This window comes from Lissotriton vulgaris, chromosome 10, assembly GCF_964263255.1.
Source record: "Lissotriton vulgaris chromosome 10, aLisVul1.2, whole genome shotgun sequence".
Classification (NCBI taxonomy): domain Eukaryota; kingdom Metazoa; phylum Chordata; class Amphibia; order Caudata; family Salamandridae; genus Lissotriton; species Lissotriton vulgaris.
This window is the reverse complement of record NC_141698.1, coordinates 697,004,515-697,019,809: the sequence shown is the minus strand read 5'-3', so window position 1 is coordinate 697,019,809 and position 15,295 is coordinate 697,004,515.

Below are 15,295 nucleotides of genomic sequence, written 5' to 3'. Positions count from 1 at the left end.
AGGACCAGGAATCAGTGACTATAGTTAAGAAAGTTTATTACAAATTATCAGTCAGGTTAAGGTACACAAATCTTAGCACCATGCCATAAGGGTCCAGAATAACAAACGGGAAACCCAACCTCCTAAAGAAGTTTAGGCGTGCCAGTATTAGGCAAGCTAGCAATTCAGTCATAGCAATACAAATGATGAATATCAAGATTTGGATATCAGAATAAAGTTACTGGTTCTCTCTTCCATAAATTAGTAAAATCTCACATTTGTCTAAGTTAAAGTCTAAACTGAGAGGATGTTTTAATATTCTAAAGAGATCTCAAACTTGGGGAATGCAGAAAATAGGAAAATGTGTGAAAGTGTGATGTGGGCAAGCCCTCTTACCATTTGTCCGCTGATGGACCTTTTCTTCACTACCTGAGAGTTGATGGGAGTAAACATTTAATCAATCAATTTCAATCAAAAGTATAACTACACAACAAGGACCAGGAATCGGTGATTATATTTTAGAAGGTTTACTACAAATTAGCAGTCAGGTGGAGGTACACAAATCTCAGCACCATGCTTCAAAGGTACAGAATAACAACTGGGAAACCCAACCTCCTAAATAAATTCAGGCATACCAGTATTAGGCAAACAAGCAATTCAGTCACAGCAATACAAAAGATCGATAACAAGATGTGGTGCTCTGGTTCTCTCTTGATACATGAGTAAAATCTAAAAATGTGCATAATTTAAAGTCCAAACTAAATGGATGGTTCATTAGTCTCAAACTTGGGAAATGCAGAAAATTAGGAAAATGCAGGAAAGTGTTGGAAATATGAGGTGTCACCATCTCAGTAGGAGCTCGGTCAAGAGTCTTCTTGGATCAGCGAAATTGAATGTTAGTCTATACCCCCAAAGAATTAAGGGGCGAGCATAGAGGTCTAAACCTCTTAATGCCCAAAAGAAAGATTTCTTCCTTAGGAGTTCTGAAAGAGTCCTGCAAGTGTTCTAAACTCAGACAGTGTGAACACTAGATTTTAACACAGGAGTCTTTTGAGCAAGATCCCTGTGTTTGCATCATCAGTGGTTCCATTGTCCTTTTCCATTCTCACATTGTTAGCTGCAACATTTACAAAATGTCCCACTCTGAACATGGGAACTACATCAGCCTTGTTCAACCAAGCCAAATTGAAATAATTCTGAATAGGAGTCTTCAGTTAATGCTCTGGCTCCCCATGTTCTTTGTCAAGGTCTTGTCCTCAGTTTCTCTCTCAATCACTAGTACTGTGTTATATCTATTCTGAAACTAACAATCCATGTAAACGCACCTGCAAGGAGAAAGTCATGCAAGCAGAAATGGAAAAACTGCTTTTTATGTAGAATGGAAAACTGGCCTAGTCGGGATAATTTTGAGGTATTAAATCAATGGTGCACAGTTAATATGCATGTGCACTTTCAATCACAAATAAATAAAGCTGTAGGTACATTAGATTAATATTACTGGTGGCATATAGTAAAATCTTTAATACGCCTCTTTAAATATGGCTAGGGACTACATTTTAAATGAAATATATGAAACATTAGGGCACGCATTACATAAATCCATTGTCTTTTCTAAAGTAACTACCTTCTAAATAAGTGAGGACGGTTTATTCATCGCGTCTACAAAGAATATATAATTTAATAAGGTTAAGGCACACAATGTATGTGATTTCTTTAATTCTACAGTAAATGCACTTCAATAATGATGTAAAGTGCAACATTTTACATTAGTCTTGTTAGGTCACACAAAAAATATGTGCTAAGAGCATGTTTATGTTAAATATTTGTGACGTGTAAGGATGGAGCTAAAATTACGCTGCTCCACATGTGAACTGAGGATTGTACTCAATCTAAAGCACGTTGTCCATATAGAATCAGAGATTATTTCCCTTCAGGCAGGCCTTCTCCAATTAGGGTGTATTACAAAACAGGGTTGAACCCAATAGTCAAAGGGACCTGGGTAGTTAATTGTTATAAGCAGAGGGGTCCCCAACTGGTATGGAGTTGGTAAAGGAAAAGGAAAATCAACAAGTATTTCAAAAGGTTGAAGAGAAAACAAAATCAAGAAGGTTCTGGAAATGCAGTGTTTTATTCACTATGCATCCATTTCGTCATAGTCAAGTAAATCATTTGTAAAAAATCAAAATACACACTTGATTATCATTAATTTATGTGCCCAAAGAGAAAGGGAAGAGGAAAGGGAAGGTAGTAAAGTTAGCTAGAAAGTTGTGACTCACTTTACATTTAATAGGAACAAAAACAAAAATACATTGAAATTCATGTATGAATTCTGAATGATCCCTATCCACAACAGGGTCATATGCAGTGTCCACAATATATGGAATTTATTCAGAAAAGTTCAAGCTCCTATAAAGCCGTACATATCATGCTGGTGATAGGAGTTGAGGGTGGGTAGAAAAACAGTCTACGTTTCGACCCAGGAATCGTTGTAGGATAGTTGATCCTTACAGAGAGGGTCTTCTTCAGGACATACGGGGGTGGGGCGATGGGCAAACCTCCTAGGGTTAAAGGGAAATTAGGGTCAAAATTTTTTTACTTCATATAGGGCAATATGTCCCTAAGACAACCGTAGCGGGCAAAATGGCAGGCCGCCCGGGAACAACGTTACAAACACTGAGGACTATAAAGACTGTTACCTGCTGTAGTGCAGGTCAGGTCGTGGATTGCGGTTTGTGGGTATCAGAGTTATAATAATATGATAAATATCTGAAGAGGAACATAAAAATTCGTATGAGATTTAGGATTTGATCACCACTAAGAGCAACAAGCACTCTAGTCCATTTTCATGGAGTCATACCTTGTTTTGATGTATCAAGAAAGTGCAGAGATGAGCTATCTTTTATTTGCAAAAAACGGCTCGACTAATATCAGAGTCCGTGAGTCGTATCTAAAATGAAGAAAACACGGGGGACTAATTAGGCAAATGGACTGTCCCACCGTGATTGCTATGGCAGTGGCGGATTTTAGAAAAAGGGCTTACCTATGAGAGCCGGTCCTGCTGCGTTGGACGGGGGGTCTCAAGGGAGCGTCTCCAGAGTGCTCAGTTCAGCCCTGGAGGGAACGGGGGTGGGGCGGGCAAAGTAGCTTCGCCGTCCGTATCTGGAGCGATAAAGTGAATTAGCGGGTTAGGGTAGGGTGACCGAGTGGCTTTCCCTCAACGCGAGATTCTTTTCAGCACTTACCCAAACGTGCAACGCTCTCTGCATCGGCCGGTATTACTCGCGGTCATTCACGTCTCCGTAACCAGGAAGTGTCCTGGCGGGGGGCGTGGCAACGTAATATATACGAGAGTCAGCAAGGTAAAAGAAGGACTTGGATTTAGTAACCTAGTAACCGCCTTGGTATAAACAAAGAGCGGAAAAGCGCGCTGGACATCGAATGGGTGACACGTGTATTTCACAACACAATACATGTGAACGAAGTCCATAATTTAACATAACACGAAATGGAGGTGTTAATCTAGGACACCTTGTATGATCAGAATTTACATTGTCATTGCTAAAACAAAAATGTAAAATGTAAAATGCCCCTTGCCAGCATGGACCTGCCGACAAGGCGGTCAAAATGCATGACCGAAGTTTTTACATTGGTTTAGAGGGTAAGGTAAAGTAGAATAAAATACTAGTGGTCAAATGACAGGTGTATAAGTCACTCCATTGAACATTCCAACAGTTTAGAGGGTGAATTAAGCATTGGTAGACAAAGTCATTGGGATGATCAGCATGAACCTGCCAACATGGTGGTTAAATGCACATAATTCCCTGGTATAGAACAGATTTAAAATTCTTAAGGGTATCATATGTTGGTTGATCTGCATGAACCTGCCAACATGGTGGTTAAATGCACATTGATAGCCCTACTACAGAACACATTTACAGCTCATACAGGTATCATAAATTGGCCAGTTGGGCAAAGGTGTTCTCAGATTCATTTAACCCATTTTTTACGGAGTTGAAAAAAGTAATCCATTTCAATTCCCTGACATTCAGGATCGGGGTTATACTACCTCCCCTGGGGCCCAGTTTGACCTGTTCTAGGATGACCCATCTCAGGCTTTCCGGTAAGTGATTGTTTGAGGTGCAGTGTTCTACCATTGGGGCCCCTTGTACCTTACATTTGATCCTACTGCAATGTTGGAGAAATCTCACTTTTGCACGTTGTTGTGTCTGTCCAACGTAGACTAGATCGCATGGACATATAATGCAATATATTACATTCGTTGTATTACAGTTTGTATGCGATTTGAGAATTACTCGTAGTTGTTTGTGAACGAATTCTTTAGTTTGAATGGTCGTAGGGCATGCTTTACAGGAGCCACATCTGTAGTGACCCACAATCGGTGGGAGATTCCACATTGCGGTGATGGTGGGTTCTTCAATTGTGTCCAGGAGTGAACAGACCACATGATCTCGAATGTTCTTAGCCTTCTTAAAGGAATGTAATGGTAAATCTTTGCTGTCAAGGTCCTCCGAAATCAAGTTCCAGTGTTTGTTAATGACTTTCTTTATGGAATTACTCTGGGTAGAAAAAGTCGTCACACAAATCAAGCGTTCTTCTAAGTTGCTTTTATGCTCCTTCGGCTGTAACAAGATATCTCGGTGATTGAACCATGCTCTTTTCCTAGCTTTTGTGGTCAAACGTTTTGGATAGCCACGTTCTATTAACCGTGCTTTTAGGACTTCCGATTGTTCCATGTAGTCCTCTTGCTTGCTACAATTTCGGCGTATTCGCAAGAATTGCCCGAAAGGTAGATTGTCCCTTAGACCTCTGGGATGGTGGCTGGAGTATTGGAGAAGCGAATTCCTTTCCGTCGGCTTCCGAAACAAAGTGGTATGTAGTGCATCATCCTCAGCGATGATGGAGATGTCCAAGAAATTGACAGTTGTTTTATCAAATTGAATGGTAAACTGAATGTCCTGAGATCTTCCATTCAACCAATTGTAGAAGTCTTGAATTCTTGTCTCCGTACCTGTCCAGATTAAAAGAATATCGTCGATGTATCTCATCCACATACGTATGTTTTGTCTGTAGGGATTGATGTCATTCAACACAAATGTCTCTTCAAATGTGGACATGAAAATTATAGCTGAAAAAATGAAGAGTTGGTACTTTCACCTGTGACCTCTGACAGATGAAAGCAGCCAAAGTCTGTGTGTGAAATTATGGGGTAAATGAGACATTTCTGGGACTGGGGGCGTTGTTAAAACAATTACATCATGCCTCTGATAATTCCTTATTTCTCAGTTGGACTTTAAATTACACTAACAATGCTTGTTAAATCTGCTCCGAAAATTGCTGCTACTCCTGGGTTCCAGGGGCACAACAGGCATTTGTGCTTGCTTTCTGCACCCCAGGGCATTTTGGTATTACAGAAGGGGCCGCAGACACTTGTGTGGCACCTTCTGTAATACCAACAGTGCCGGCGCACGTAAAGTACCAGAGCTATCTTATGGGGCTGTTCCCTCAATTTCATGAGGGCATGCTCCAATGAAATGAGGGAATCTGTTTCCCTCTGTGCTCGTGTTGCATTACAGACGCAGTCGCAGAGGTAAAGAACCTCTCAGGGAGCCCACTGACAGTGCGCCCTCGACAAGGTATCGCATAGCCAGTGCGCCCCCTGAGAGCAGCCATCTGGAGTGGGGAATGGGGACTTATGGACCTCCCAGACTTCCCCATACAAGTGGGTGCAATCACTGACTGTACCCATCTGTAGGGGAATCTCTAATCCCCTTTAAACGTGTAGGCACGTGCCGCCTGCACTATGAAAGCACAGCGTGGCTTCAAAGTAGACGCTTGCTCCATTTTTCACATGAATGCACTGCCCTCAGGACAGCGCTAGAACGCTGCTGCCCTGAGAGAAGCACATTCACCATAATATGGAACAATTTCCTTCATTGCGCTGGGTTCACCTTTTAAAAGGTGCAGTCAGCGCAATGTAGGAAAATGCTCCGCATGTCTAATGCGGTCCGAGGTGTCTGCACCTGAGAGGGTGAAGACTTAAAGAGAATGGCACAGGGACCCTTGTTTTCAGGCTTTTAGTGGGTTTTGATTGAGTGCTATGGAACATAGCTTCCGAGATCCATCAAATGAAACTCGACTGGTATAAGACGCTGGGTTTGCTGGTGACTCTATGCTTCACCTAGTTCACTTGTGAGACTGATGGACTGAGAGTGGTGTTAATTACTTAGCTGATTTTAATTCTTCTTTCTGAACCTATCAGCCAGATTCATCAAGCGAAATGCGCTCGCAAAAGAGCCAGATTCTGAGAATCTGGCCCTTTGCGAGTGCAATATTTGCATTTGCGATTCATCATCCCAAATGCAAAAATCGCTAATAAAGAAATCGCAAATTTGTGAGGATTTGCATTTAAGGAATCTCTATTAGAGATTCCTTAAATGCTATTCATGAAACATTTACAAATTGCGAATTCGCAAATTAGGACCGCTATTTACCATGAAGTCAAACCTCGTGGTAAATAGCGAAAACTTAGAAAAATGCATTTAAATGCATTTTTCTAAGTTGCATGTTACACACACACATGTCCTTTGGACATGTGTGTGCACAACATCAGTGTAAATTCACATTTCAGGGGTGCTACAGGGTGTCCTTTGGACACCCCTGCATCCTTGAAATCGCATCCTTATTTGCGATTAGCAAATTGCTAATCGCAAATAAGGAATAACTCCCCATTCATTCCTATGGGCCTTTAGGCGATTAGCAAATTGCTAATCGCAAATAAGGAATAACTCCCCATTCATTCCTATGGGCGAGGGAGAGTTATTCCTTATTTGCGATTAGCAATTTGCTAATCGCAAATAAGGAAGCTGTAGGAATCGCAATTTATTTTGCGATTCCTACATGAATCCCGTTTTGCAAGTCCTTAATCGCTATTATGGACTCGCAAAACAGGACAATGATGAATCTGGCTGCATGTCTTTTAAAGCACTCTAAATTACAAACCTTAATTTAAACATGAAAACTCATTTGATCCTACAGGAAGGATAGTTAGGGAAAGTTAGGACCTTAAAGGTTTATCCTAAGAGTTTATGTGATACAGAAATCAGTTATATACTCACAATCAAGTAATCAATAAACAAGTGTGCAAGGCTCATTTAAGGTACAGAATCAATCAAGGAACTCATACATGTTCAGATCAGCAAAATACAGAGTATAAAATGGGAGAACAATCCGGCAAGGATTCACCTACTGAGATCAGTAGGAACCAAAAAGAGCACAGTTTTATAGTTTCGGCATAATGACTTTCATTTATTCAGTACAGTTGAACACTGTTCCCACAAAATAGACCAAACAAAACTAAACAGTGCGAAACAGTTGCAAGTAAATGCATTTTGAAAGTCTCTCATAATTCTACAACATGGAGCTTCTTACAGAAACCACCTGTGCTAGATCAAATATTGCTACAATTTGTGTGATTCTACTAAGACAGCCATGTAACTTTGGTCATATATAATTCTACTGAAAGGACATTTTAATATTCTTGTGAAAGTCGGAGTCTTGGCTGTGAGTACACATTTGAATATTATTCTACTGGAACCTGAAGATACAAGTTTGCCCCTGTGATACAAAACATTGGAAGTAAAGGTCAGAAACAAAAAGATATAGGAGGCCTAAAAATTGCTAAGTTAGTTAAAGTTCGAGTTTTATAAGTGCAATGCTTTTATTTCAGGAGAAAAAACAGATTCTTATTGACAGAGGCATAAAGGTTGAACCCTAAGTGCGCATGTGTTGTGACACTTCTAAGCATTTGCATCCATTGTTTCAAAGGTCTTATGAACATCAAACGATCTTCTTCATATAGTCAGCAGTAGTGTGGCTCACTGGTTAGAGGCGGCAGACCCGAGAGCAGAGGACGGCCCGGGACCAGGGTTCGATTCCCGACGCGGCAGGTTTCTGGACCAGGGTCAGCGGACTCGATAATTCTCTCGCCTCGGTGCCCACTCTGATCAGCGATCACACTCGGCAACTCTGGGCATAAGCTTGCCTCATCTGCACTAACGGCCCCACCAGACTGCCGGGGATGCCTGGTCTCACCCTGGAGATACCCATTAAGGGACCATCTCTCAGGGAAGCCAGGAAGGGTTTCGCAGCGGTCGAAGCGCGGAGATACTCCTCCGGGAGTCGATCCTAGCGCTATATAAACTTGCAATTAATTAATTAATTAATTAATTAACAATTTAAAGCATCATTGCTTATTTATGTTCAATGTGCCCTAAGAACCAAAACTGATAACACACTTATATTGCCCTGCAAACATGACTACTACTTAGAAAAAACCATAGAAATTTACTGAAAAAAAACTAAAGTTTCAGGGACATTATAGTTAGGAATTAGCATTTAAAAACCCTAGAAAATTACTGAAAAAACAAAGGTTACAGTGATGTTATAGTTAGGAAACAGAATTTAAAAAACCTTAGAAATTCACTGGAGAAAAAAAAGGTTACAGGGACTTCATCCTGGATGGTGATAAGCACTGCCTTTGGTTGTGATAGATGTAATGAATTAAAGAAGTTACTCACAGGATATGTGGAGTTGCTTCTATTTTTAGCCCCATCGCCAAGGCACTCATTGAGCCCTGCCCACCCACGACTCCTTAAATTGTATAACCTTGATAATCTTTATCCCCAAAGAAAGGATAAAAATTATATTGCTTTTGTGTGGTAATAATGCATCCAATTTATTAGGGTTTGATGGCCATTAGGCTGTATCCCATGAGCATACAAAAAGCCTGGTGATAGCTTGTTTAAAAGATTGACTACGCATTGACTGCACCCTTTCAAGATGGTGTCAGTGCCCGAGAGGCATTCTAGTATCCTTAGATTGTGAGGGACACACCAATACAATGCTTGAAATTGGAGGTGACCCGAGTATGCAGATGGGGGTATGTCTGAACGGGTTTACCAACACCGGCGGTGAGAGAGATAACTTGGGAGAGTTCCTGAATGGTTTGTGGTCAGCGTGGTATCCGTGATTGCACATGCTTTTGATCACATAGAGGACTTTCCTGGCTACATGCACCTCTCATTTATGAAAGTGTGGTATGACCTGCGGTGATTCTGAAAAAATCTAACAAAACGCCGCCTGTGTATATGTGGCTGCTGTGGCTCTCAGGTGGAAAGTAGAGGCATGTACAAGTGGTGTGCCATGGTGCGTTGAACTATTAGTTGATAGGCGTGTTGAGTGTGGGAAACCCTGGGGCCCAAAAGGGTGGTGAGGGGGCTTTAAAGATTATCCTGATTTCTAGATAAACAGTGGGATTTGCATGTGGTGGTTTGGCATGTGCCTTCTCTGACTATAGCTATGCAGAACTCCCACCTGGTCATGCTGGTAAGCCATGCGACTTTAAAATGCATACAATAGGAATGGATGTACACCATTTGTTTTTAGGCGACCTATTGTGTCTCAAAGAAAGTCTTTTTTCCTCCCTGTGGCCTACTGCTTTGCACTCACCCTGTGGCCATATAGTGCCTGTCCTTTTTTTATTTGAAAAAAAGTATTTGTGTGACTCTTTAAAGGATTTGACTCACATATGTTTTGTTCTGCTGTCTGTTCTCCTGTCATACGGCTTCCGCTTTCTCAGTCGGAACAGTTTATTTGTTAGACAACATAAACGTCGGGATGATGCCAGACTGATTCTATGCACCGCTTCAAGATGTGTTGGCCTAAAGTCCTGCCAGCTCACAGTGCCACCAGAATTACCCCTAAATTTACTAAGTTAACAAATGGTTTGGGCAAACTCAGAACATGGCAACCCTGCTTCCCCAAGGAATAGTGGTAACAGATATTGATCCTTTTAGCTCAGTCACTTGTGCATACCCAGAAAGATACACAAGAAATACACAAAGGGGTGTTTCAATGTTTATTGAACCATTGTGATTCTTGTATAGGATATATGCATCTCAACGATTAATAGACAGATGCAGATAAAAGTGATCAGTAGTATAAGAACAGTGTACTACTATGATGCGCTCCCTGACCTAGGTGCCTCAGGTGGGTGTACGGCCAAGAATCTCTACTGGATGATCTACCTTCCAATTACCTGAAGGTAAGTCTCTGTAGGTCCCTGTCTTGGTCACAAGATGGACATCCCTCTACGCAGAGGGTAAACAGGAATCCACTGAGCTTATGCTCCGACCACAGCGACCTCGCAATGACAGCAGAGTACTCCTCTGATTTAAACACAGAAATGCGTGTGTGTTTATAATAACAGTATCCATACTTCCCTGTCGAGGCTTCAACCTAGACTGTTTATTCTCTTGTGATAGCCATGTCCCCTCAAGGATGAATAACAAATAACAACATTTGCACCATGTATGTATGTCATGATAGTTTACTTACGAAGTGGGATTGTAAGCAATGTGGTTTCGAGAAACTAATCCTGCACTGTTACACAGGTAAATATATTTCAAAAGTCATTGTGTAGGAAAGAAGACATGTGCATGTAAAATGACAGTGTTTCTTCCTGGGCTGAACCTAGCCGCTTGACATTTCTTCCTATTTCCTGTGCCATACATGTCCGGTGTACACATGCATGAAATATGGCCCTCATGCCCTGATGAAATTGACAGTTAGAAAGGTGTGGAAATGAAACATGTCAGCCACTCTACCTAAAATGGGCGAAACATTGTAGCATGTTTTTAACCAGGAGTGATGACATAAAAATTAAAACGAATGCTAAATGCCACTCGCAACTAATTCTTTGTCTCTTTTCTTGTGAGGAAGAATCCTCCCCTCATAAGGACCCAATGAGGTTTTTGAGTTGTGTGTCATACACAATAGGGTTATATAGATACACACACACACACACACAACATTCGCCTGATCTTGTTTGGGTGATGGTTTGCAGTATATATAGGAAATTTGCAGATGAAGACAAAGTGAGTAAATTGGTGAGAAACTGCCAAATAGCTCTGTGTTGGTTGCTTACGAGAGGCACTTCCTATATTTTTCCTTTTTTTTTTTGAATTATTTTTATTGCCAACGTAAGGTCAAGAAAAGCAAAATACATTCATGAAATCCGAAAAAAGAGAAAAGAAAAAGGAAAGAATACATCCAGAATTTTTTTTTCATACAATTGATTGATTCAAGCATAAAAAAGTTAAGTTAATTCATTACAAAATACATAAATCAGGAAGCTAATCCTCTATATATTCCTTAAGTACCCCCATGTCGATATACCAATCTTTTTTTCCTTATCCCTTTTAAAGCATATAGGCTCCATTCTAATTCATATACATTCAATAATTTTCTTCTCCAAAATTCAAACGCAGGTGCTTCAGGTTGTAGCCATTCAGTAGCTATACGATTTCCTACATTTTTCCATGTATTGTCTTCAAACATATTCATAATTTATCCCTGGGCACTAGACCTGTTTTTAAACATAGAACACACACAGGAGGTGTGAACCGATTCCTTCTGGAATGATTGATTGGCGTAGCCCCTTTATTATGAATTAAGGGCCTGATTACAATGTAGTCGCTCTTACCTCTGTTCCATGGAGGGACTGAGTACTCCGCCAAGCTGCAGGCCTTCCCACCTGCCTTATTAAGATGTTCTTATTGGCGGAGCCAGGATGGAGTCATGTTTCGCTGCTAGAAATGAGCTGAAAGTCAATATTGCATACACAACATTGGAGTAGTGAACTACTTCAGAATTAGGCGACAATGGAGTTACTGAGCATCGTGGTCTGAAGGGAGCAGCCCAGAAAGGTCTTGGATGATGACAGGTGACACAGAGTCTGATGGGAGGACAAAAAAAATCAGATATTTTTTGTTCCTTTACTACTTTTCTGGGGACTCGAGCAGGGAGTTATCCCCGCCAGGAAAACCTAGGCAGAAAAGCAGATAGCAATCTGTACAGCAGGAAGCTTGGTGGGACTCTCTCCATGACATGCCTCTGGCTCTCCTGTCGTCAATGCAGGAGCTGGACTATCTGCAGGGGCAGTGAGACTGCAGCAGTCTTGTAGCCAGTTCCTCCTAAGTTCCAAATCAGGCGGTTGGACCACCAAGGAAGCAGGAGGGAGGACCACAGAAAAAGCGACGGCTGGACCCATCCCGCCTACACCGTATTAAGGCCCTAAGTTTGTTGTTTGTACTAAGGACTTTGTTATGAATAATTGGTTTGAGTGGAGGGTGCTCTTGATGTATTTTCCTCTATTGCTCCCTCTTGTTGTAGAGTTCAAAATGTATAGAACCTGTTCTGTCCCTGAGGCCCTAATCAGGAGGCCATCCAATTTGCTTTTAGAGTCACTCCTGTGGCTCTGGGTTCAAGATGTAGGTCCAGTCTGTCTTACTCAGGCAGCAGGATAGCAGTGCAGACATTCTTGCAGCAGAATAGCACAGCAGCCTTCCTATGGGTCTTCCACAGGTCCAGAAGGGATCTGAATAGTGGGTCTGAGTATACCTGTTTTTATATCTGGTGCGTTCTTTGAAGTAGGAGAACTGATTGGAATTTCCTGCCTCCCTGCCCTGGCTCCAGCCTGGCTACAGGTACAACAATACACTAGTGCTATTAAAGTAGGTCATTCTCAGGGAGGAATACACATGGACCAACTGCCACTCACACCTAGTCATGTGACCTAGGAACAGGCTCCAGGTACCACATAGGGCACAAAATTGCCAAATTCCAAAATGTGGCATTTTCAGATTTGTGACCAAAAATCTGACTTCACCATTAAAGAGGGTTCTAAATAACAATTTCTCAGACACCAAACATGATTTTTCTTTCCAACTCCCATTCAAACGTTATCACTTAATAAATGTAATACGGTAACCAAATTTTCTCTAATGGAAGAGGTAGGCCTCACAGGAATGAAAAACAAATGTAGGATTTTTCACTACCAGGACATGTAAAACTTAAAAATACATGTCCATATTTTATTTGCATGCACCCTGTCATAGAGGCTGCTTAGGGCCTACCTTAGGGGTGACTTATATTGTATTAAAAAGGGAGGTTTTGACTTGGCAACGGGGTTATTTTTCAGGCCCTTGGCATATGGTATAACACTTTGTTTAGGGAGTGAGTACAAGCACTTTACCACTGGTTAGCAGTGGTAAAGTGCACAGAGTCCTATGGCCAACAAAAACGAACCCAGCCAAAAATAAGAGGGGTGAAGGTAAAATGTTTAGTGGAAGACCGTCCAAAGGCTGACAGGTCTAACATTACCTAACTAAAACACATTGATAATAATAATAATACTGTCATTTGCAGAGCACCAACAGCTATCTCCTAAGAGGTGTCCCGGCGCTGAAGCAATTGGAGGCGAGCAAGATGGCCTGCGTTAAAAACAGGGAGTCCAAAGGGTTAGTCCTGATTGAAGAGCCAGGTTTTGGCTGCTTTTCTAAAAATGGTTTCAGAGGTGATTTGTCGCAATGCATTTGGCAAGGCGTTCCAGAGCATGGCAGCCCTGAGAGAAAAGGATCTGCCCCCTAGCCGAGCTTTCCTGACTCTTGGGGTACATAGCAGATTTTGGGAGCCAGATCGGAGTAAGCGAGACTGCTTATATACGCCAAGCCTCTGCTTCAGATAGAAGGGGCAGGATCCGTGGAATAACCAAAAGGCTAGAGTAAGCGTCTTAAATGTTATTCTATTGGAGACCGGCAGCCAATGCAGTTCCCTGAGATGCGGAGTGATGTGCTGTTTGAAAGGGACATGTTTAATAAATCTCGCAGCCGCATTTGGAACCATCTGTAATGTCTTTATCTGGTACGCTGGGAAGCCTAAGTACAGGCTATTCGCGTGATCCAGGCGAGAGGTGACAGTGGCATGGACCACCGACCGGTGACAATTCTCTCGCAGAAGGTGTAGAATTTTGCGCAGGTTTCTCAAAACACATGCCTGTCACCTGTTGAATTTGGGCTGAGAAATATAGGTTTGCCTGCCATTTTACACCCAGGTTTTTTGCGCAGTCTGCGGGGGTGGAAGGGCAGCCCATTTCCTCTGGCTACCGAAGGTCTGCGGGGGGGGAATTAGCCTCTTCCGAAGAACAGCACCTCCATTTTGTTGCCATTCAGCTTGAGTTTGCTATTGTTCATCCATTGTGCTATATCTTTTAGGCAGCTCTTAAAATTTTCAAAAGAGGCACTCGACAAATCTTTGAAAGGAGATACTAACTGGTTATCGTTGGCGTAGGAAATCGCCTTCACTCCCCAGTTGGCAATCAGCAAAAATAGTGGGGCCAAATAAATGTTGAAGAGCAGTGGGCTCATGGCCAAACCCTGTGGGACCCCACACCAAAGGAATTTACTGTTGGATTGATGTGGTTGAAGTGCCACTCTCTGCGTGCCCTTACAAAGAAAAGATTTAAGCCACCGCAAAACTGTGCCCTCAATCCCTTCATCCTGGAGGCGTTGGATCAGGATAGAGTGGTCTACTGTATCAAACGCTGCAGAAAGATCCAGGAGCACCAGCATGACAGATGCCCCTGAATCCAGCTCCAGCCTGACTAAGTCCGCCACCTCTATTAACGCGGTTCTTTACTGAACCCCGCACGGAACCCAGATTGTGTGTCATGTAAGATATTGTGGCTCTCGATAAAGTTGGCCAGGTGTTTCAGCACTATTTTTTCAAGCATCTTAGCTGGGGCTGGTAATAAAGAAATCTGGCGATAATTATTACGTTTGCCTGAATCCACATTTGATTTCTTCTTAAGAGGGAGGAGCGTTGCATGCTTCCATAGATCTGGAAAGATGCCTGTAGTCAGGGAGGTGTTCCATATTTCAGACAGCACCTGAACGGAGGAGTTAGCTAACTCCTTCCATAATTTCGGAGGGCAAGGGTCCCCTGGTGAGGCTGACTTGCAGCTCTTAATAGCTGCCAAAGCCTCCTTCTGTGGAATCAGAGTGAAATTTGAGAGAAGGGGCCTGGAGTTTTTCCTTAGCGCTCTGTTAGATTTAAATGTTCCAACTAAAGTTGAGAAGGATTTGTACATCTTCTGAATTTTGCTATCGAAGAAGTCTGATATTTCCTCGCATAATGCTGTTGAGGGTAGAACACCGATCAGCAACTCGCGAGGTTTAAGAAAGGTATTTACAACTTTAAAAATAACTTTGTCAGGTCTATTGGCCTCCTCAATGCATTTGGCTATGTAATCTCTCCTGGCTTTCTTCATTGATTTGTGCAATTCACTTAATGATTTTTTATATGTAGCTTTCGCTGAGCTATCATAATCCGCTCTCCACTGTCTCTCAAACTGCTTACATCTGCTTTTCATGTTCCTCAGCTTCTCCTAGAACCAAGG